Here is a 24727-nt window from a genome sequence, read left to right on the forward strand (position 1 = left end):
AGTAGATGTGATGTTCCCCTCCTGTTGCAGGTCGATAGCTGCCGGATGATTTTCTGTTCTGGCCACCCAGTCTTCTGGTGCTGGGATGTGCCAGGTGGCTAGTGGTTCCCCCTCTGGGATGATTCCCTCAATATCTCCTTTAGTTAGACCTAATGGGCTGCGTTTGAGATGGATGGTTTTTATCCTGCCCGATTGGGGGATGGGAGTGGGTGTGGGGTGGGTTTCTCTCTCTCCTCTTCCCTTTGGCATTTTCTAACCCACGAGTGGTTGACCAGTATTGCATTGTAGTCACGGGGGGCCCTAGTTGAGTGATTTTATTTGGAGTGATTAGCTCAATCATCTGATATTGCACTATGACGCTGCTGAAGGTGGTCACCTGGAATATTGGTGACATAAATGACGGACGCAAAGCTTGATTGTTTCTTGCAAAAGCTGCATTTGACTGTACACACTGGCGTGTGCCTGCGGATGGGATGGATAGGGGTGTAACACATAGCATGTTGCTTGAAATATGCCATAGGGGTTCCCATTATTATTGGGAAGGGGTTGCCCTGGTGCAGGTGCCCCGCATTGTGCGATCAGCAAGGCAGATATGTGATGCTGGCTGGCACGTTGGGTGGGTACCTGTTCAGGCTTTGGTCAATTTACAGCCCCAACTTAGATGATCCAGATTGTTTTGTTGAAATTTGGAGGCTGTTGGACTCCCTGAGGCCCGGTGCAATTTTGTGGGTAGTGGTACTTCAATGTGATGCTAAATCCCCAGCGAGATAGATCAGGAGGATCCCGACGCCCTCACCCTAAGGCAGCGGCACAACTCCATTCCATTATTGCAGTTAATGATCTAATAGACGTATGGAGAAATAGATTTAAGGATAGTCAGGAAGGTACTTGCATGTCCTTTGCATGCACCTCCTGGTCGCGGATAGATTATTGGCTCGCCTCCTGCTTTGCGGGGGCTTGGGTAAATACTGGAACCCACCTGTCGAGAACCCTCTCGGACCACTCACCGGTACTTCTAGAGCTCTCTATGCCAGAGTGCCCTGGTCGGGCATTCACGTGGCGATTACCACCTGGAGCCCTTCAGGACCAGGTGTTCAGTGAGGCCTTTCTTGTGACAATAGTGGTATTCTTTGAGCATAACACTGGCACGGTGGAGTCCCACTCAACACTATGGGAAGCATTTAAAACAGTGATTAGAGGTGAATGCATAGCCAAACAGGCAGGAATTCTGAGGGCGATCAGGGGGGAATTGAAACACCTGGAGGAGGAGATCAGAGCAGAGGACTTGAGCGCAAGTATTTTGCTACTTGCAATCTAGAGGTGCTGATCTGCATACATGATAAGATTGCCAATTTTGAGGAGACTGCAGTGTGAGAGACACACTATCTCAGCAAAGAGGCCTGTGCCAGACATTACGGGGAGGGTGAGTGACCAGGTAAGACCCTGATGGGCTTGCTTAGAAAACCCTGGGCTAATGATTATCTTGCTGAACTCCGCACTGATGAGGGGTAACTAGCTGTTGGCCATGTGGTGGTGCAGGGGGCAATTCTCTCTTTTTATTAACCTCTTTATGAAAAGTCACAATTGCGCGATCCCCCAGACCTTGATTTCTTTTTTCATACGATTCAGCTACTCTGGCTGGAAGACAGCCATCAGCGCTTTTCGGATGAGCCTTTCATGGAGGAGGGTGTCATACAGGTCATCAGGGTTCTCCCAGGAGATAAGGCTCTGGCCTGGATGGCCTTTCAGCTGCGTTTTATAAGGAGTTTTCTGATATTTCAGTATTTTAGCGCCCCTATCTTATTACTACGTATAGGGAATCCCTGGAGAAAGGGGAACTGCCACTGTCATTTCAGGAGGCACTAATTATTACCGTTCTGAAGCCTCACAAAGATCCGCAACGCTGTGAATCGCATAGACCACTTTCCATGATCGATGTGGAAAATAAAATCTTGGCCAAATTAATTACCTCCAAGCTTCTCCATTTGGCGTCTCTCATGGTGCAGCCAGATCAATTTGGATTTATACCGGGTAGAGCCACCACACATAATCTGCATACATTTGTTGCTATCCTCCAGGAGATAGACTCTTCACTCCAGGCAGCTGCAATTTTTCTTGATGCCATCAAGGAATTTGATTCACTTGAATGGTTGTATCTTTTTGTGTTATTGGCTCATGTGGGTATTAGTCCCAAATGTATTTTGTAAATCGGCCTTCTCTATGCTAGACACACAGCACGCCTCTGGATCAATAGGATGATCACTGCTCGATTTCCAATCTCCCAGGGGACAAGGCAGGGATAACCGCTCTCCCCCATACATTTCACCGTAGCTATGGAACACCTGGAAGCACGGCTTAGACAGCACCATGCGCACCGAGGCTTAGCGTTCACTCCCGAGTGGTGCTGGTATCTATGTATGTGGTTGATGTAGCTTTATACATCAAACATCCCACCGCAAACGTGGATCCCTTGATTAGAGAACTCACTAGGTTTGGCGGATTGTCCGGTATATCCATCAATTGGGCCAAGTCGGTGATTTTTCCGCACATGGAGGTCACTGCACATTTTGGCTTTGAGTTTCACTCAGGTGGGTGACCAAATCCATTAAATATTTGGGTATATGGTTGAGCCGGGAGACCGATGTTCTCTGGAGAGTGAACTATGGCAGTCTAATGAAATGGTTGGAGGGTCTTTTGACTCGATGGTAGTGACGCTCGCTCTCTTTGACGGGACAGCTGGCCATTCCTAAAATGGTTACATCGCCCAAACTCCTTTATCTGTTCATTATTCTACCCCTCTCCCTCACCAGGGAATTCCGGCTCAGACTGCATTCATGTTTGGTGATGTTGGTATGGGCAGGGAAACATCCTAGTATTACCTGAGAAATCCTCACTATTGCCTTCGAACAGGGGGACTAGGCGCCCCGGACATTGCCCTGTATTACAGCTGCGCACAGGCACAATTTGTTTTTCTTGGCTATACACTACACAGTTTAAGGCCCATACTGCACTGGAGCACGACCATCCAGCACCTATCCCTTTACATATGACTCTATTTCAGCCTCAAACCAGGCCACGAGTTGCATTAGATACAATTTGCTGTGCTGTTTGCGCATGGCATGAGCTGCATCAGCAGGTGCATCTAGATGTGTTGTTCGCCCCCTCCATTACGCTGGGCAGGCACCCTGCCCTACCCCTCTCCCAAGATACGGGCACCTGCAATATACAGAAGAGGCTCTGGCTCAATACCATGGGGGACGCGGTCCCGGAAGTCTAATTTATTACACTTCAGCAAGCCTTAGTAGATGTCTTAAGCACTGCCTTGGAAAGGTTTACATATTACCAACTATAGGCTGCCCTGCGAACTAACTTTGCGGTGTTCCCTCCTGCGCCAACCACCCTGCAGGTGCTGGAGGGCTTCCTCGGAAACCCCTCCCCGTGCACATTGATAACGCATTTGTATTCAGTAATGCAGTGTTCGGCTGCAGTGCTCTTCCCTACTGTGCAACAAGAGTGGGAGATACAATTGGATGTAACTATATCTGAGGAGAAAGGGACCTTTTGCTGCACTCAAGCAAGAGCACTATCACCCAATTACAGGCTTCGCCTGATACATTTTAAATTCCTGCATAGATTGTAATGGACGCCGGAATGGCTGTTCAAAGTGGGCCTAATAAGCGAAGCACGCTGCACCCGATGCTCTGCCCCTTGAACACATTCTTTGCATTTGTCCTGGGAGTGCCCTGGCGTAGGGCGATATCAAAGGCTTGTTTTCTATGCGAGAGAGGAGATGACGTTTTTGTTGCTAGAACGGGCACCTCCTTACGGCTCTGCTGGGATATGTAAAGGAGGTTCACTTGGACAGCCGAAAGTTAATTTCATTGGTATTACTTCATGGCAAGCGACGGGTAGCGATGTGCTGGGGACGTCACATGGCCCGCAACTGTAGGATACGCTGAAGGATGCAATATAGTGTCAGAGTCAACTTGAGATATTATGGGATATAATGCCGCCCTGATTGCGTCCAAAGGACATTTGGGGTCTACTCCAGGGCTACTTGCGACTGTGGGGGCAGGACAGGAGCTTGGCCCCCTCCCTGGTGCTGGATGAGTATCCCCGTTTTCCTGACGGCAGGTGATACCTAGTTGGAGAGGGCCGCATGTGTGGCTCCCCCTGGTATGAGTGACTTTCAGATGATGAGTGCGTTGATCTGCAAACTTGGAGATTCCTCTGAATGACATGTGCTTCGAGGCAACCTCCCTTTCCTTTCTTCACCTCTTCTTTTCCTAGACTTTCTTCTTTCTAATTCTTTTTACTTCCTGTTCTGCGCTGTGCTAGTACATAGAATAGATGATGGACATAAAGTCTGTTTACAAGTTTGCATATGGAGTGGACCTGATGGATGTAAGCAATGTTGCATATGTTGATATTACTCAGACTAACTGCTACTGTTTTTGTGTACCGCATTATAATTTAAATAAACAGAAGTCGGAAAATAAAAAAGAAAGCACAAGGAATTTTATCATGTTGCACAAATCCTACTCTAGAGGAGACAGTTCAAATTGCCAAAGGAATTGAATGCTCTGTGGGATCAGTGAAAATGATTGCTGGTTCTACTGGTTCAGAGTGCATCAGTGTGAGTGTGGTAAAGAATGTTCAAGTTGCTGGGGCAAGGAATGTCAAAGTGGTACCTTGTGGTAATATGTGATAGAGCTGTGGATCGAATAGACACATGGGTAATAGCACAAATTACCTTGCTCAAGGAAAGAAATATCATAAATGTAAAGAAAATAAGTCACTTTATGCATGTTTGTAAGAGTGTAGAGACTGTGAAAGTTAATTGTGTTCCTGAAGTGGAGGATCAGGACAATGTACTTCAACTATAATTTTAACTGAGAGAGTAGATGAAGTGAATGGTGATATGGTGTGGGTGTTCCTGGTGTGGTTGCCTGTGATCCAGGTGTGGTTGCAGTTAAGAAAAAAACTGTTTGCACGGTAAGAATAGCTGTTGTTGACTTGAAAGTCATGGCTGATTCTGGTTTGCTGGTGACCATGCTTTCGAGATTCATTTCCAAGTCATTTTGCTTTGCTCAAGAAAACTGATATTAGAGCAGTTGCGTATGGTGATACTGAGTTTGATACTTTGGGTCACTTTGGAGATATGCTGTGTTTCTCTGGGAGAACGATTTTCACTAAGATATATGTAGCAGTGAATGATTGAGATATCATGGGTTGGATTGATCAAGGAAGACTTGGTATAGTGTTGAAACTCTGTACTGCCAATCCATTTATACTTGTGGAACAATGTATTAGTATTGAAGACATTTTAAGAAAACATCCTGATGTATTTTCTGTTACAGTGAAAGGATTTGAGCATGAAATTAGATTGAAGCAGAATGCTGTGCCAATTGCACTTAAAGTGTGAGATGTGCTTCTATGCATCAGAGAGAATATCTGAGAAAACACTTAGAAGAGCTGTGCAGCTGACAAGATCATTGAGCCAGTCAATGCTGTTTAATGGGTAAGTGCTGCGATTATTGCTAAATATAAATGGCCAGATTAGGTTATGTGCAGATTTGCGCTATCTTAATAAAAACATTGTGGTGGAGTGTCAACCTTTGCCTAACATTTAGGAGTTGCTGACCACTTGAGGTGGAATAAAGTTTTTCAGTAATATTGATCTCAGGGCAGCATATCATTAAGTTTCTTTGGTCAAAAAGTCTCAGATTCTTACTACATTTATCACTCTATTTGGGGCCTTTAAGTATTTAAGATTACCTTTTGGTCTAGCATCTGCTGCAAGTGCTTTTCAAAAGCTTATGTATTGTCTTTTCAAAGATATTCCAGGAGTACAAGCCTTTCAGGGTGGCATACGCATCTCCACATATTCTATCAATGAATATAATTGTATTTTGGATAGAGTCTTTAGAATTTTGAGTGAGCATGGTATGACAGTTTCCAAAGACACATGCAAATCCTTAACCAACTCAGTCGAGTATTTAGGACATACTTTCTCATCTGAAGGGATAAAACATAAAGATGATCTAATCATGGCTTCTGGGGAGGTGTCTTGTCCAAAAAACAAGGATTAATAAAGATCTTTATTGGATTAGATTTGAATATCAGTTTTAAAATGTATAAAGCATGACATATGCCCGAGGGCATCTTGGCTCTAACGTCTGCTAGTAGATCCTCTGACCTGACGTTATCAAAACATTTAAAGTGTATTTGAAAAAAGTCATATTTTCAGCTGTTTCCAAAACAAAAAGTCTGTATGTTGGATTGGCCTCTCAGCTGCTCTGGAATAGAATTCCAGAGTTTAGAAGTGTGATGTACAAAACCACTTCCACCCCAAAAGGCTCTGTGAATCCTTGGCACCACTACTTTTCTGACACTTCATATCGCAGATCCCTCTTAGGTATGTACCAAGAGAATCTTCTCTTAAAATATTCAGACCTATCAGGTAAAGGGTTTTGTGAGCTGTATAAAGCGTTTGAAATGCTACCCTCTTCTTAACAGGGAGCAAATGTAGTCCCTTCAAGAATTTTGAAACCAAATCAAACTTTTTAATATTACCGAGCAGATGAACTGCTGCATTCAGAATCCTCTGCAGCTTTTATAACAACCCTTACTGAGGGGGGGCGTGGCTTGCACGCCGCTGCGAGATGGCGGTTTGTGCTTGAGCTCTGCGCTGGAGCGAGAGCCGACGGAGGTTTGCTGTCGCCTCGGATTGCCCCGGTCATTTCTGAAGATGCTCTCCTGGATATGAAGCTGCCAAGCATGTAATGAGAGACGTTTCCTGATATTTGAGGCTGCCGGTGACCATATTTCGGGCGTTTTTAGGTGGCGCTCGGTATTTTCGCGAGCGGCCGCCATTTTGTCTCTCTCAAGAGTGGGATGTTTTCTCTCCTCAGCACGACGACGTCACTGTCACGGATTTGCCAGGAATAAGGACTGACAAGAACTGGTGAAGTTGCTCACTTTTCATACATTTATATTATTTTTTTATTATTTCCTCCTGCTGCTTTGCTGCCTGTTATGACCATACTGTTTGGTTTCCTACTGTCATATTTCTAGTCAGCGCACCGCCATCGCCCTCTTAGGAGGTCTCGTTGACTGATATTTCCATACTTCGTGGCTGTTTCTGGTTGTTGGAAGGTGCCGTTTTTGATATCTATAGGGCATGATATTTTTGTGAGGTAGCTCCTTTCTCTGCCCTGATAGACGCCATTATTATCGCTCTCTTGATGTGAGCGCGCTCTCTATTTTTGCTTGGTACCTTTTTTGCTCCTGCTGAGCTGGTGTGCTCTATGGCTGCGAATATGGGCCCGTCACCAAATGCTAAGGACGCAAAAGACTCTAAAGCGTCTCTTAAAAGGTCCAAACAGTTATCCCCTACACCTGAATCTGCGCAAAAGGACCCTAGCGCCACTCTTGAGTCTATCCTGACGCGCCTCAATGAGGTCTATGAAATTGCGCAATCTACCAAGACTAACACAGATTTACTGCAAGTAGAGGTGCTAGCCATCAGGAATGACTTCAGGGCCCTCTCTCTTCGTGTTTCGGACACAGAAGCACGTATTAGTGGCGCAGAGGACTCCATGCAAAAGCAATCTAGATCTCTCTCACAGTTAGAGCGTTCAATGGCAGCATTGCGGAAAGACCTTACTGAGCAAGAAGATCGTAACCGCAGGTCTAATCTGCGCATTTTTGGTCTTCCGGAGGATGTTGAGAAAGATGCATCTTCTATGATTGATTTCCTTTATCAATGGATTCCTTCCACACTGCAAATTTCTTTCCAAAGGGATTTTGAACTGGAACGTGCACACCGTGTTCCTACATTTCGTCCTAAGTCTGCTACGCAACCTAGAGCAATAATTTTCAAGCCACTGCGCCATCAACACACTGAGCAAATTCTGGCTCATATGCGGAAGGTTAGAGTTGTCTCTTGGAATGGCCATCGCATTTCAATTTCTCAAGACTTTGCCAGAGACACGGTCATTAGGAGAAAGGGGTTTCTTAATCTCCGGAAGCGTTTAGCCGAGATGAATGTTCCCTTCTCTTTTGCTGGCCCCTCAAAATTCCGTATTACTTTCAAAGGGCGCTCCAGAATCTTTGATGAACCTGCTGATCTGGCCTCGTTTCTGGATAATCAGTTGGAATCGCAGATGGAACTTCAAATGGGGGCCTCGCTGGTTCCTGGCTCCTCTGGCACCTGATATGACTATACATAATGCAATGAGTTTTTTTTGTCTTTGCCAGGTCTATTAGGTTTACCCTCTTTTAGATCTGCGTGGTGGTCCTAATGTCCAATCTTCTGGACGTGCTGTTGTTGTCTTATGTTTTTCATTCCTATCGTTATAGTGTAGTGGCCTTTTATTGTCGTCAGTCCTACTGTATGATCTGTCCAATTTTTCGTGGTAGTGTTTCTTGATGGTTCTATTTTCACTTATGTTCACTTGTCGTCCTTAGCTGCTTTTAGATCTGCGCAGTGGTCTTTATGTCCATTGGTCTTGACGTATTTTTGTCGTCTCTTGGTGCTCCTTTAGTATCGTTATGGTGTATTGGTCTTTAGTGTTGTTAGTCTTATTGTATAAACCTTTTAATTTCTTGTGGTAACTTCTTTTGTTGGCGTGACTTCACTTTTGTCCGCGTAGCGTCCTGTCATTCATTGCCTCCCCAGTTTGTCTTTCGACGTATTAGGTCATGGTCCTTTTCCTTTTCAGTGGTATGTCTTCGGTATGTGCGTCGATTTTTGTGGTGAATCTGGTTTATCTTATTCTTTTGTGGTCGGTTCTTTTGCTTCATGTTTGTTTTTTGTTATTTCATATTTTTTGGAGTAGGTCATTGTTTGTCCCTTTGCTAGTTATACCTAGTTCACTGTTTTTTTTTCCATTGAGTGATTTGTTTACATTGTGTTATTTGTTTTTTTCAAGTAGGCTAGTTTGTTATAGATGCTTTGTACTTGGCAGACTTATGCCTCTCTTACGTACATGTTCACTTTGTTAGGCATGCATATTTATCTTGCCAGTTTGTGTGTATATGGCTTTATTTATTCATGGCCAGCTATCTTTAAGTTTGTATATAGTTTTTACATATTTATATATAGTATTGGGTCTCTTATCTAGCTGCTATAAGGGATTCTCTGACTGTTATATTGACAAGATGCTACGTACCGTTTTTTATTATGTTTCACCTATTTTTCCCATATTGTATCATTTAGATACCTACTTTATTGATTTTTTCATTGCGTGATTTGATTACATTGTGTCATTATTTATCTTTTTCGAGTAGGTTAGTTTTTTTAGAGATGCTTTGCTCTTGATACATTTATGCCCCTCTTATCTACATGTTCACTTTTTAGGCAAGCATATTTATTCTGCCAGTTTGCGTGTATATGGCTTTATTTATTCATGCCAAGTTATCTATAAGTTTGTATATAGATTTTACATATTTATATATAGTATTAGGTCTCTTATTTAGCTGCCATAGGGATTCACTGACTGTTATATCAATAAGATGTTATATACCGTTTTTCATTATATTTCACGTATCTTTCCCATATTGTATCATATAGTATGCTTTAGATTGTATTTCTTTTTTTTTCTCTTCATTATGGTCCTTTTTCTCTTGATGGAGTCCGCTTTGGTCTGGTTCTACCTATTAGTAATGGTTTCTCTTAGTTCACTTTCCACCAGCTCTTAATGACTGATCGTGCTTTCTTTTTCTCTCTTTTCTGCTCTTACCGTTCTCTATGATTTATTTTAGTTGTTATCTATACATTAATTTGGTCAAACGTGTTGCCTTTACAGTTTCTCATTTCGCTTTGTCTTCTAATAAGTGATAATTATTTCCGGTTCTTGGCTTTTAGATAGTGTTCTCTTTTAAAATGTATAATCGGCTATGCACTGCTTTGGGGCTTTTTATGCTGTTGTTGTTATTTCTCCTGTTGGCCCCTCGCTCTTTTTTCCATGTCCCCCCTTGTATGAATTTGGTCTTTTTCAGACCTGCCGGATGGGCCCTTCTCTCTCTCTTTCTTTGTATTCTCCTGCTTTCTTTTTCCTCTTCTTTCCTTTCTTCTTTCCCTTCTTTCCTTTCTTCTTTTCGGATTTACTCTTTGGTCTCACCCTGTTTTGTGTTGGCTGTTGATGTCTGCTGGTTAGCTCTCGTGGTTGTTGCGCTTAATTTGTCACATATGGAATATCTTTTTCTCCTGATATTGGTTCTATGTCTGGACTAAATATACTTTCCCTTAATGTTAAAGGGTTAAATCATCCAGTCAAAAGGTCGAAGATTTTGGACTACTGTAAATCTCTTTCTTCGGATCTCGTCCTTTTTCAGGAGACAAAGCTCTCTGCCAAGGAGGCGTTGTTTCTGAAGAAAGAGTGGGTCTTTGATGTTGCTTGTTCAGATGCTTGTGGTAAAAGGAATGGAGTAATTACCTTAGTTTCTAAACACTCTGGGCTATCTATCGTTTCCTCTGATCAGGATACGGAGGGGCGTTGGTTACTATCTAAGTTGTCCAATGGTAATGCTGACTTATTTGTCATGAATATTTATGCCCCCAACAAGGATGACCCGGCCTTTTGGAATGCGATTACCAAAAAGCTCGAGGATACTCCTCACTCTGGTAATCTTATTGTAGGTGGTGACTTTAACTTGCCAATGGACCCGATCTTGGATAGGAATTCTGCCTTTAACTTTCGTCCCCCTAAAGCACACAAACAAATGATTAATATGTGCTCTCTTACCCATCTTCAGGATGTGTGGCGTCTTCACAATCCCACTGGTAGTGACTTCTCCTTTTTTTCTTCCCCTCATTCGTCCTTTTCGCGCATTGATTATCTTTTGGTTCACTCTTCTCTGGTTCAATTTTCTTCTTCTCCGCTTATTCACCCTATTTTAGTTTCTGACCATGCCGCAGTCACATTTACTCTTACTTCCTTTGTCCCTAGGGCACGAGCTCGTTCGTGGAGACTAAACACAGAAATTTTACATGATGAGTCCTTGGTGCGAGAGTTTTCCAATGACATTGAGACTTTTTTTATTGAAAATGTTGGGTCAGTCAGTTCCCCGGTTCTTCTCTGGGACTCTTTTAAATGTACTTTCCGTGGTCAGATCATTAAATGTATGTCAAGGAGAAACGCAGCCATTAAAAAGGAACTCACGGACTTAGCAGACGAGATCAAACGTCAGGAATCCCTTTTTCGACATTCTCAGGATAAGACCTGCCTCCAGTCTATTAAAAATCTAAAGTATTCATACAATACTATAGTCACTAAGAGAGCTCATATTGGCCTGCAGGCTCAGAAATCTAAGAGACTGCTGTTAAAAAATCGTGCAGGCAAGATTCTTGCTGCCACTTTAAAGTTCCAGGAATCTTCTTGTAACACTTTTCAAATTCCTTCTATTACTGACCAGCTTGGTAGGAAAAAATTTCAAACTGCAGAAATCCTTGAGGTGTTCCGCGATTTTTATAACAATTTATATACCCCGTCGGCTCAAGCTTCTTTTGAACAATGTCAGGAGTTCTTGAAGTCGGTTCCTTTGAAAGTTGTTTCGGAGGAAGATAATCAATCATTAAATTGCCCGATTACTGCTGATGAAATCATTTCCGCGATTAAAGCTACTCGGTCTGGTAAAGCTCCTGGTCCTGATGGATATCCTATTGCGTTTTATAAGACCTTTATTCCCGTGATTGTCCCGAAACTCCAATCCGTTTTTGATGCTTTTATTAAGGATGGTTCGGTGTCTGGTTCTGCGGCGGATGCTACTATTGTAGTTATCCCCAAAGAAGGGAAGGATCACGCAGATCCCAAAAATTTTCGTCCCATATCCCTCCTTAACATGGAAGCCAAGATCTTTGCTAAAATTTTAGCTAAACGATTAGAGTCCTTTATTCCTCATTTGGTTCATCCCTCCCAAACAGGTTTTGTAAAGGGGCGTCTTGCACGGGATAATATTCGTACTTTTTGTCATATTCTCGGTGCCGCTAAACGATCTAATCTTCCGGCGGCAGCCTTGGCCCTTGACGCTGAAAAGGCCTTTGATAAGGTCTCTTGGCCTTTTCTACGAGCGGTTCTATGTGCACATAATCTTGGAGATTCCTTTATTCGTATGGTTATGTCTCTTTACTCCCGACCTAGAGCTAATATACGGGTGAACGGTGCTACGTCTTCCTTTTTTAACCTGTGTCAGGGCACTAGACAAGGTTGTCCTTTGTCCCCTCTCCTATTTTTGTTGTCCATTGATCCTCTCCTCAGAATGATTGACTCGCATCCAGATATTAAAGGGTTCTCTTTTGGGTCTCATCAGATAAAAACAGCGGCATATGCAGATGATGTTCTCATTTTCTCTGATGATATTGCATTGGCCATCCCTGCTATCTCGGATACGATTGCTCTTTTTTCAAAAGTTTCAGGATACACTCTGAACAAAGATAAGACAGAGATGTTTCCTTTAAATGCTTACTGCTTCTCCTCTCATATGGGTTCGGCGGGCTTTAAATGGCAATCCAAACACCTAAAGTATCTGGGTATCTATTTTTGTACCACCCTATATGCTACGGCTTCTTATAATGAATCCCAAACTATTCTTAAGGTGAGACGTCTTTTAGAAAATTGGTCTCCGAAGCATATTTCTTGGTGGGGCCGTATGCAGACTCTAAAAATGATGATCACTCCTATTATTAATTTTGTTTCCTCTATGCTTCCAGTAAGGCTTTCTGATTCCTTCTTCCATGAACTTGATCTGCTCACTTCTAAATTTTTATGGAATGATAGAAGGGCTAGGATTGCTTATAAATTTTTACGGAAATCTTATGATATGGGGGGCTGTAATTTTCCTGATTGGGGGAAATATCAAACTGCTTTTCTGGCGTCCCAGGGTGCCCTTTGGTTTTCTTCCCCATCTATTCATGCTCCAGCTTGGTTGACAATAGAACAGGAACTGGCCTCCCCTCTACCGACTGCATCTTTTTTAACCACAAACACCCTTTCTATTCCATTCTCTCGCTCTATTATTTTAGACACTATTGCAGCGGTTCGTAAGGTCGATAAGAGGGTAGCAGTTCCATTACATAAAACTAGATGGTCGTCTATTTGGCGCAATTCTAAAATCAAAATTAATATTGACCCTGAGTTGATGTCTTACTGGGCTGGGAAAGGTGTTTCACTTGTTAAACATCTCTATGATTCCAACAATGATCCTTCCCCTTTTTCATCCCTTGCTCAACATTTTTCTTTATCTAATTTAGATTTTTATACTTTTCTTAAGATTAAGGTTGCACTTGCTAAAGTACACCTTCATCCTTCTTCCCCGTTGATTACGCTTTTTCAGCTTTGGATCAGGACTGGCCATGTTGCGTCTCGGATTTATAAATTTTTATCGTCCTCTACACTCCCTTCCCATACTGTCACACAACAAAAATGGTTACATCATTTTGATCATAGTGTTACTGCTCATATCTCTTCTGATACCTGGCAAGATATTGGTAAATTTTCTCTTCGTAACAAAATTGCCCCCTCTCTAACGCAGTCTAAGTTTTTCTCTATTAATCTTCTTCATTGGACTCCCATTCGTCTGTACTCACTTAATCTCAAAGAAGACAATTTATGTTGGAGCTGTGGGCTTCTACCAGGAGATTTTCAACATATGTTCCTTGATTGTTCCCTTCTCCAACCCTTTTGGGATTCAGTTCACAAACACCTTATGCTCATCTTTAACATCAAATTTCAACTGTCTTTTCCATTAATTCTTTTGGGTCCGTTGGCGGCCCCAGTCCCTCTGCCTTTACATCCCATGGAGCTCCAGTTGTTGGACCTCTTGTTAACTATTGCAGTCAAAGTAATTCTCATGGAGTGGAAATCCTTTTCGTCTGTCTCTTACCATACTTGGTGGGCCTGGGTTTCCTTTCTACGAAGTGCTCATACGTCAGTGGACCATGCTCATCTTTCTCCTTCTATTTCCTCTGGTGTATGGGAAGCCCTAGATTCATACATGAAGTTGGCCGCTGAAGGGTTGGTGGAGCAATATCCCTTTGATTTGTCTGGTTAGTGTTGTCTTGTATGTTGGGTGATTCCTCTGGAAATCCTCTCCTCTTCCTTTCCTTCTCTCTGCCTCTCTTTTTCTTTCCTCTTCTCTTTCCTATTCTTTCCGTCTTTTCTTTCTTCCTTTCTTCTCTTTCCTCTTCTCCCTAATTTGCCATCTGTGGGTGATACTTTTGATATATATCTTTGCCAGACATCATTTTGGGTCTTCCCTCCTTAAGTATTTATTTATCTGATGTCTGCAGATTAATGAATGACAATGAATTGCTCTCCTACCAATTAATTTTATATTAATGTATTTATTATCTTATTGCCCGATATCAATTGTATCACTTTGGTTTATATCCTATGTGTCATATTTGCGCGTTTAAAACAATAAATTCTTTTGAAATGATAACAACCCTTACTGAATACCCAAATAAAGGGCATTGCAGTAATCCAATCTCTGTCTTCCTGAAATCAAAGGGTATAAATGGCTAAATCTTCTTTAATGTTTTTAGCACAAAGAAGCAAGACAACATGAACATGAGCTGATTAGACTGATCCAAGAAAGTGAGTTTGAAATCAAACCGGATTCCCAGATTTCTTATTCTGGAGCAGAACCAGCAACTCGACGCCTCACAATCCGGCACCCACAGCACTCACAGCACCAAAATCGCCCTGATTGCAGCCACTAGCGACATCGAACCCTCCTCGACTGAGGAGACACTGCAGCTTTGATCCTCCTCGACCTGTCAGCAGGCTTCGACACCATATCCCACCACACAACGATCGAAAGACTCCACCACATCGTCATCCAAGGGGACGTGCTCTGATGATTGCCTACTTCCTCACCGGAAGAACCCAGAGGATCCACCTCCTACCTTTTACCTCTGTACCCAGGAGATCACCTGCGGTGTCCACCAGGGCTCATCCCTCAGCCCCACACTCTTGCATGTATAACCCAGCGCCAACATCGCCAGATCCCACGGTCTCAACATAATTTCCTACGCACAAGACACCCAACTCATCCGCTCACTCACCGATGACCGCACCACCACCAGAACCAACTTGAACAAATGAATGACAAAGGTCACCGACTGTAAAAAAAACAACTGCCTGCAGCTGAACACAGCCAAGACGGAAGTACTGATCTTTGGCAACAGTTGCAACACATGTAGCGATTCCTGGTGGCCATCAGACCTAGGACCCACACCCACTTCTTCCAACCACGCCAGAAACCTTAGAAACATCATTTATAACAATCTCACCATGAAATCACAGATTAACGCCGTCTCCTTTGCCTGCTTCTTCACTCTGCGCATGCTCCGTAAGATCTTCAAGTGGCTACCCCTACACATGATACGCACATTGACACAATCCCTCATCACCACCCGTCTGGACAACGGCAGTATCCTCTATGTAGGAATCTCCACATACCATCTACAGAGCCTTCAGAGCATACAGAACACCGCAGCCAGACACATCCTTGGCCTTCCCAGATGAACCCACATCACACCCCACCTCAGGAAACACCACTGGCTCCCCGTACAGAAGAGATGCCAATTCAAGCTGCTAACCCACGCACACAAGACTCTACACAACCAAGGACCCACCTACATTAACCACTGCCTGAACTTCCACCAACCATCGAGAAGACTATGCTCCCCCTTCCTTCCAGTTACCTATACTCCCTGCATCTACTGAAGCAACAGTAGAGGACGCTCCTCCATCACAGCAAAGACCTGGAACAAACCTCCCCACACACCTCCAGACCATCAACCCACTTCCGTAAGTCCAAATGACCCTCAAGACCTGGCTGTTCGAATATGCCTCTGGGGCCTGCAAGAACCTGGATACCCTATCGGGTGATTAGCCGTGCTCTATAAATCCTGATTGATTGATTACTTTCTGGACAGGAATAGGCAAAGTTCCCTAACTCTGGGGCCACCAAGTCTTGTTCCAAAAGTGGATGTCATTTCCACAGATTAGCACCTGTGTCTTATTGGAATTTAACTTGAGACAGTGGCTGCTCATCCAATTCACTACGCTTCTCATGCAATTATTAAACCGATCTGCTACTTCCTCAATGCCGTTGATAAGCGATACCACTATTTGGGTGTAGTCACAACAGGATATAGTTGAGAAACCGAATGTTCTCCTCAATTTAGCTAATGGGTCTACATACAAATTAAATAATGCAGGACACAGCAATGGCCCCTGTGGGACACAACCCAGCAATGTAAACAATTTGGGAATAAAGTCTCCTAGGGCAACTCATTGCTCCCTACCATCAAGGAAGGAACAGAGGAGATCGAGAGCTAAACATCCAATACCAACTTCTGTCATATGATGTTGTAGAACAGGATGGCTGACAGTATCAAAGGCTGCCAATAAGTCTAAAGGTACCACAGCAGCCTTTCCACCCTTGTACAGTATGTCTCGAATCTCCTCGGTAGCGACAACCAAAGCCGATTCCATACTCTGGGCATTTCTAAACCCAAACTGCGCTTCATCCAGGATCTCATTATTCTTCCAAAAATCTGAAATTGAAATGTTCATATGTATCTCTAAGATGTCTATGTCTATTATTGTAGGTTTGTGGAAAGCTATGCCTCTATTATGGAACCCTAGAAAAGATTATTAAAGAAGAATGAAAAATGTGTTTGGGAAACTAAGAAACAAGATGTGTTTTGAAAGATAAAAGAAATTCTTACAGAGGTCCTGGCTTTAAAAACTTACATCAGTGGCTATGAATGTGTTATTAGAGCTGATGCCAGTGCTGTAGGGTTGGGAGCTGTTCTGTGCCCGAAAATTGGTGGTGTTGAGTATACTGTTGCTTTTGCTTCCAGAGTGCTGTCTGAGGTGGAAAGAAAACCAGCTTGTATGTGCTTGATTCAAAAATTCAAGAATAAGTGTGGGGTACCCATTTTTACTTTGAATCTGAATGTGTGGTAGCTGGTGTAGATCTAGTTGAAATTTGTCAAGGTAAAATTAGTGAAAAAGAATGGAATTCTGCTTGTGATAAAGACACTGGTATGTTGAAAGCTATGGAATGTATGCAAAAGGGATGGCTTTTGCATAAATGTCTCAGTGGCAAGTTACTTTGTTTTTGTCATGTTTCCTACCAGCTTTCCGTTGAGTCAGGAATTTTATTGAGGTCTGGAAAATGTGTTGCACCTGCCGAGTTAAGGTCTAAAATGTTTGGGATCCCCAGCTACCAAGAAAATATTGAGGCAATCCTTTTGGTTGCTGTATATGGATACAGATGTGGATGATTTCATCGGCAAATGTGAGGAATGTTTGATGTCTAACAAACATTGGAAAATGAGAGAGACACCTTTGTTACCTGCACCTTTTCTGGACACTCCATAGTACAAAGTTGCTTTAGAGTTTGCTGGACCTATTGCTGCATTACTATAAGCATCTAGATATTTAACTGTAATGGTTTATTATTTTTCAAGTGTGTCCATTATGATTTTTTCAGTGAAATTAGCATCAATGTGGCCATCAATTGTCTTAATAAGATTTTGGCTCTGGAAGGTTATCCTTTGAAACTCATTACTGATAAAGGGTTACAGCTTATATCTGATAAATAGATACTTTTTTGAAAGATAAAGACATGGTGGATTACATAGTGGCTTTGTATAGTCCACATTTCAATGGCGCTGTTGAAAGGGTGAACAGGTTTCTCAAAGAGGGTATACAAAACTGCTCTTACTTGTCTAAAAGATGTGCAGAATTTTGTAAGAAGACAAGTCTGAGCATGTAACACTGCCCCTCATAGTGTCACAGAGTTGCTCCTTTAACTTTGTTAAGAGGTAGGAAGTCCCATACTGGGTTGGTTCCTAGATGGTTGGGTGATAGATCCTGTTCTAAACATGAGGAAGGAATTTACCATCAGGATGATTATGATCTGGATAAGAATAAAGCTAAGGTTTAAGTTACTCAGAACAAAATGAAGTGTTATTTTGATGAAAAACATTTTTATATGGCGCAAACTAAACCAGAGACATCGGGTATCAGAGCGCTTTACATATCACCAGTTTCGTTACAGAAGGACACATACATTTTCTGTTAGGCACAGAGAGATTATGTGATTTGCCCAGAATCACAGGATGTTGAGCGTCGTTGCTGAGACTTGAACCCGGTTCCCCAGCTTCGAGGTGCTTCGAGGTCAACCGCTCTAGCCGTATGGCTACATCCTCTCCCCATTTTATAAGGAAAAATAAGGTACGGGTGGAAGTTGGGTCATGCTCAGAAGTATGAGATCAAAGAAGTCCACAGCTGAGTCCAATGGTCCATTTCAAGTTGTTAAAGTTGCACGTTCTTCTGTCAAGTTGACTAATGGTCGATGGTGGGCAATAAAGAACTTAAGTGCTCTTGATTTCCAGAAATCTGACTAAGAGACTGTCTGGTTCTGATTATTCTTGGTTGAGTCCAGTTTTGCATAACAAATTAAGTGGCTATTTTGTACATATGCAAAATGTAACACCTGATTCGCTGTCTAACTCTCCTGTTCTATATGAAACCCCAAGTGCTCATGACGCTGATGATGGGGAGCATGTCACTACCAGATATGGTTGTGTGACTAAAAAACAACGGGGCAAATTTACAAAAAAGTGCCGCAGCAACTCATGCCCTTTGGCTGCACCACGCTGCGGCTCTTTCAAAGCACAGGAATGCGACATATGTACGATACTGGCGCACAAACAGCTGCCATGTGCTGGCGCATGCACCCTTGCACCATGGTGCAAGGATGCCTGCATCATGGGGAGATTGTTTTTGTGCAGGAAGGGGCACCTTCCTGCACAATCAGTACAGGCATATTCCTCTTTCAATGCGTGATGTAGAATGCAGCACGCATTGAAAGAGGAAAAAACAACAAAGAGAAATGAAAACATTTTTCATGGTTTTGCCTTGCTACGCATTCTGATACATACCCAGGTTTACGATTCCTTGTAAATCTGGAAATGTGTCTGGTCCCATGGGTGTTGCGTGGCAACACACACAGCAACACCCATGGAAAGTCCCTTTCAGGCAATGTGTTGCGTGTAAAGGGGTCGCATTTACAAGGACAGGAAAAGTCACGTTGGGTGGCTTTTCCTGTCCTTGTAAATATGGAGCAGTGAAATGCGCCACCGGTTCGTCACGAAAAGTGATGCACTGGTGGCGCAAGGGGCTTGTAAATCTGCCCCTAAGTTATCTACTATTTTATCACCGTGTACATTTGCATTTATTCTTTAGTTATGTAATACCATTCTTTTGTATATTGCTTTGTTTATTATAAGGAGGGTAGGTGTTGTATCATTGTTTATTGTTTTGGGGTTCTTTATTGTAACAAGGTTTATGATATTGTTTTTACATTTATGAAATGTTGCCGTAGCGTGGTTTCCAGCATCCCTTGAAGGTTTGGGATTCTTATGAGAAGGTTAACGGAAGATGAATGAGAGTTGAACAGGGAGGAGCTGGGCTGAGGGGATGCTGGCTGGAGGGCATGTGTCCAGCATCATCTTATTTATTAATTTGAGCACCTTATCCATCTGTGTGCATTGTTGCTTTACTCAATAAACGTTCGACAGTGAGATTTAACAACTGTCATTTTGGAATAAAACAACATGTACGTTTTTTAAAAGCAGGCTTTAACCCCTTCAGCGCGGCGCGGATTTCCGCGCGGTGCTGAAGGTTCTGAGCGCGGGCGGGGCCATGACGGAGCGGTTCCGTCATGCGCACAGCGCAACCGACGCTCATGACGGAACCGCTCCGTCATGAGCGTCGAAGGGGTTAAAAACGTATCTCCAGCTATGTTCCTTGTCAACAAAGTAATCCGGAAGCGTATTGAAAATTATACAACAGAAAGTAGAAACATGCAGTGCATGCTCTCCTGTTGCGTTGTGTATCTCAAGTAGGCCTAAGTAGGCCCATCATATGTGACGCACATCACGGAGTTAAGATAATTGGCCCTGTTTCTGTACATTGGAGCATCATTAATTAAAGAGGGGGTGGGCTCTAGAGCTCCTGCGCTCCTTTTATCTTCGCTAATAGTCGTTTGTTTGTTCCCATCACTTTATAGATACTAACCCCAGAATAGCCTCTGGTTTAGGGGTAAACATCGTTAATTTTACCTCTTACTTATTGTGGATTACTAAGAAGTTCTAAAAGGCTCATGTGCTCAATATCATTCCAGAATCTAGTCAGGAATGTGCATCGCTTGAGAAGTTCACAGTGTTATTTTATAAATGCAAAGTAAGGTGTGTACTTTTGGAATGGGGAAGAACCTGCGCAGATGTTCACAGATACTACTACAGCAATGTCCGGCCCATGGGGGCCAATTCAGCGCTACCCTCTCATCTACTCACCTCCTCCCATTCCATTATGATGAGGCATTTCCTGCCTCCGACAGAAGTGTAGCATACTTTTCGGATTGTTACTCGACTCAGATTTAGACTTTCTTCTATGTGTATTCTCTGGGTATGTAAAAAGAAGAAAATCTCCCCACTCCTCTTTTTCCTTTCTATCTATGATCGGAGGACCCGTAAACCACGCTTTTATAAATAATGTTTTTAATTGTTATTATTCGCTACTTTATTGATTTATTTATGGCTAAACATATTCTTGCAAATGGTCTCAATGCTTACCGTGTTACAGAGCACTCATGTGCTGGGCTAGGGAGATGTCTATCCGCTGCCAGTCGGGTGTGTAGGGAGTCTTGGAGGGATATCCTGATTCTCAGCTAGCGTGCACTCTGCACACATTAAACTTTGGTTTGGATGCCAAGTTTTTTTCGAATAGCGAAATCTCATGAGAGCGTGATTTTCAGTGACGGCTCCTCTGCTAAGGCGGAGAAGTGTTGCCCCACTGCCAGGAGCAGTAAAGAAGGAAAAAATAAAATGATAATAACAGAATATCATTATCATTTTATTTTTTCCTCCTACTGCGGCAGTGCGTGAGGGGGTAGGGTGGAGCTGCACGGGAGGAGTGATAGAACACTCCTGTGTGCAATGACTGTTTGGTCGGCTCTCTTGGACCGCCAAAACAGTCATGCGCACTTCCCTGTTCTCATGCAGGCCTCCATTACAGCCTGCATGGAGAACATGCCCACCCCTCCAGCCCCTGGCTGAGCGCTGTGTCACAGTGCTTAGACCAATCACAATGCTGCATTGCAGCGTTGTGTTTGCCTTAGGGGTGGGAGACTGGCTGCCTGTCGCCTGATCCGACCTGGAGTCAGACGCAGGCGAGCAGGAGAGAAGATGCGGGACCCTACGGCGCTAAGGTGAGTTTTAAAAATGTATCTATATATTTAAAAAAAAATTTTAAAAAAGTTAAAAATAGGTGGAGAATCATTGATATTTTTGTTTTCTATAGATTGGTTATAATTTCTGAGACAAGGACTGTTTTTCACATATCGTATCGATATCCATGATAGTTTTTTGTGAGTATAGATTACCTAGGGCTATGGTTGCATGGGGAAGTCATGGAGAGAGAGAAGTTCAACATACAAATTTTGCTATCTAACTTGTATATAGATAACACTGGTGGGAAGATGGATCCAATAGGTGGAGAAAGGTGGATGCAAAAAGAAAAAGCTGGGGGTAATAATTTCAGGACTCATTTGGTCCAAGAATTGTCTGTAAAATTGGCATATGTGCGTCCTCTTGAACTCTGAATCAGTAAATCTGAGGTTTGATATTAAAAATTGTTTGAGGTTGAAAAGCTTCAAGTGAATTAGGAAGTAGAAGATGTATAGTCGATAGGTGTTGCCTAGTGCAATATAAATTATGGGTTCAACAAACGTTGTTGTGATATAGTAAAAGAAAAATCGTTTTTGTATTGTTCATATTATTTTGTAAAAACTTGTTTTTCTGTTTCTTTTGTACTCTTTACAGCCCTGAGGAAGTCCTAAGGGTAGGACGAAACGTGTTGGCTTAACAAGGGCTAAGAGGTTGATAAAGCTTTGTGAAAAGTACTTGGAAGACCAATATTTTGTGAATTATTGAATCATCATCAATTGAAGATACCACGTCTGTGATAAATAAAGAAATTTAGAAGACAGAAGACTAGAGTTCATGGACTTTTTTATGGTGTTCCTTCCTCACAATATTTGATATTCCCAAAATTGCCTGTGTTTGTGATTCTTAGATAGCTCATGGATTTTGATCCATTCCTCCTCAAGGCACTTCTGTTTAAGTTTCTCTCCACTTTTTTCTAGAGTTTTGTGTACAGTTTTTTTGATGAATCCCTTTTGCCTATCTTAGGTTGCATGTGGACTCCCGTAGTATTTTGTTATTTTGCCAGCTTTGCCTTGTTACTGGCCTTTTTTAAGTGAGATTTTCCTTGTTCCCCCCTGGAGAGCTGTTTGCAAGCCCGATATCAAGTTTCCCCAGTTTTTGATGGTGTGTATGGGAGTTATACAGTTGTCTCTGCTTTGTTGTGCATTTTTCCATTCTGTTAGTTTAACAGCATTTTGTTTGTTCCATTTGATCGTTCGGACTAATAAATATTCCTAGTTACCCCTTGTGTGGCTGAGGCGCCCAGTTTGTTCACTTTGATTGCCCTGTACCCCTAATTCCACTTGCAGGATTGCGTGGTCGCTTATTTCATGCTGCATCATTGTGAAGTTCTGTATATGGGATAAGGTTGCCATAAAGAAAAATATCATCAATTGTGCAATCATTGTATGAAAAAATGTTTGTGAAGTTCGGTAGTTGGCTTTTGGTCAACGCATCTGCAGAAGTTAAATTGAAAATTTGTATAAAACTTTGAAGGTTTTTCCTGAGTGTGTTAGACACCGTGTTGTGCTTGGGTCAGCCCCCAGGTGATGGAGGTTAAAGTCTCCGGTAATCACTGAAGCTGTGGATGGATGCGCACACAGAATTTCCTCTATTGTAAGAATCACAGTTCTGGTTGCTGCAAGTTTTGCATGAGCCTGGGCATTGAGATACACACTGATTATTAGGAGCGAAACTGTCCTCATTGTTTTCCGCTATGAGCGCCTGCAGCATGTCAGAATCTGACTTGACTTTTTTTACAGTGAAATCTATTGTATTTTTTATATACATCTACATTCCACCAGATGGTCTGCCATACAGTAGCGTTTTGCTTGCTGGTTTGTGAAAGCCTGCAAAACCTTACATATGTGTGGAATTGATTGCCCAGGTTTCTTGTATAAAGACAATGGCCTCCTCTTGCAGCTTCTTCCTAGCAGATTCATGATCTAATACTCTCTGAATACCGGCAACATTCCAGCATATAACTTTGATGCCTGATTGTTTGGCTTTGGTAATTCTTTGTTCTCATTTCCCGCGCAGGTTGCTAAGATTGTGTCTTGCAGCTCTGTGAGCGCCTCACTGATGTTATGAATGGATATTGATTTGCCTATCTCTAAATGCAAGTCTGACCGTAATTTTTCCCTCTTTAATTCCTTGATGTATGTCTGGCGTCACTGTTCTTTTCTGGGTTGAACCTTTCTGGGATCTTAGTAGTATGCTCAAATTCTTGAAATTCTGAAAAGACTGAGTCTTTGAGGTTCCTCTCAATATACTTTGCTGTGTTTCTCTGCGTTGCCAGAATCTCTTCGAGGGTTCGTTGAATGGGTTAACATGTAAGAGTATTTTTCCTGCTTTATTTCTTGTACCACTATACCCCAGTTTTCGAAGCTTTTTTTACCCGGAGGACCACCTCTGTAAAAATTAAATTAGTCCATGTGAGCATGTTGTCTTCTTGCCTATTATTTTTGTCTCTTATTTCAAACTGAATGCTGACCAGGTCTTCGCTTGTTATTCTTGTTGGTGAGGGGATATGTTGGAATAACCTCAGTAGGTTTGCCCTGTTGAGTGTTTCAGACCTGCCCCTTGACTTTAACTCTTGTTGAAATCTAACTTTAGATGACTTGATTTCTGGGACGTGATTTGATCCCTTTTCTCTAACAGTCTGCAAGTAAATAATTCTTTCCTGGACATTCTCAATAGGTAGACATTGTGGAGAGATTTTTCCTTGCTTTTCTATTGCTATTTGTTGTCTTGGAGCTGGGGGCTCTTCATGGTTATAGTGGTGTTCTTCAGGGCGGCCGTCGTCCTGCTCTGTTGACCCAGATTGGCAGTTTTTAAGGTTCACAAATAACTGTGCCCTTCCCCGCCTGGCCCGGGCCTAGGGCCAGAACCCCTGGTTCCTCTCCCATTTCTCCTCAAGAATACTTAAAGGAAGAGCTTCTTAATCTTAATCATAATGGAACGAACCTTAAATGTGTATGCCTAGCCACATCTGAAAACAGATTAGTCTGCCCATGCGGTTTTACTTTTCCACCAGAACAGAAGGTTAGGGCTATTCGTCCTACACAAGAAGTCTTGAATAAAGCGCCCCAGTCTGATGATAGAAAACAGGAGGTATCCTGTGGACCTATTAATGTGAGATCTTTGATTAAACACAATTATGAAATAGCTGAGATGATAATCACTCATAAAATTGATAAACTTTTTATTACAGAAACATAGGCTGATACAGCATCTGACCCAGATTTTGTCACTGCAACGCCCATGGGCTTTTGGTCGTTTAGAATAGATAGACCGTTAAAAAGAGGAGATGGAGTAGCAATTATTCTGAGAGAACAGTTTGCAGCCAAGTTCGCTCCAGCCTCTACCCCTTTCTTTGAAGCACTTCATTTTTCAATCGAAATAGCTTCCAAGATAACGTTTAAAGGTATG

The 24727-nt window shown here is 42.6% G+C and overlaps 1 long non-coding RNA gene across 1 annotated transcript in view; it reads left to right on the top strand.

Annotated features, from left to right (window-relative positions):
* The window catches only part of LOC146865419 (uncharacterized), a 76217-nt gene extending 53675 nt beyond the window's left edge, over positions 1 to 22542 (top strand). The window contains exons 2-3 of the long non-coding RNA XR_014976634.1: positions 5361 to 5521; positions 21914 to 22542. This is a non-coding gene — a long non-coding RNA (uncharacterized LOC146865419). The remainder of the gene's footprint in view (positions 1 to 5360; positions 5522 to 21913) is intronic.
* Positions 22543 to 24727: the final 2185 nt, after the last annotated feature.

This window comes from Triturus cristatus, chromosome 2_1, assembly GCF_964204655.1.
Source record: "Triturus cristatus chromosome 2_1, aTriCri1.1, whole genome shotgun sequence".
Lineage (NCBI taxonomy): Eukaryota > Metazoa > Chordata > Amphibia > Caudata > Salamandridae > Triturus > Triturus cristatus.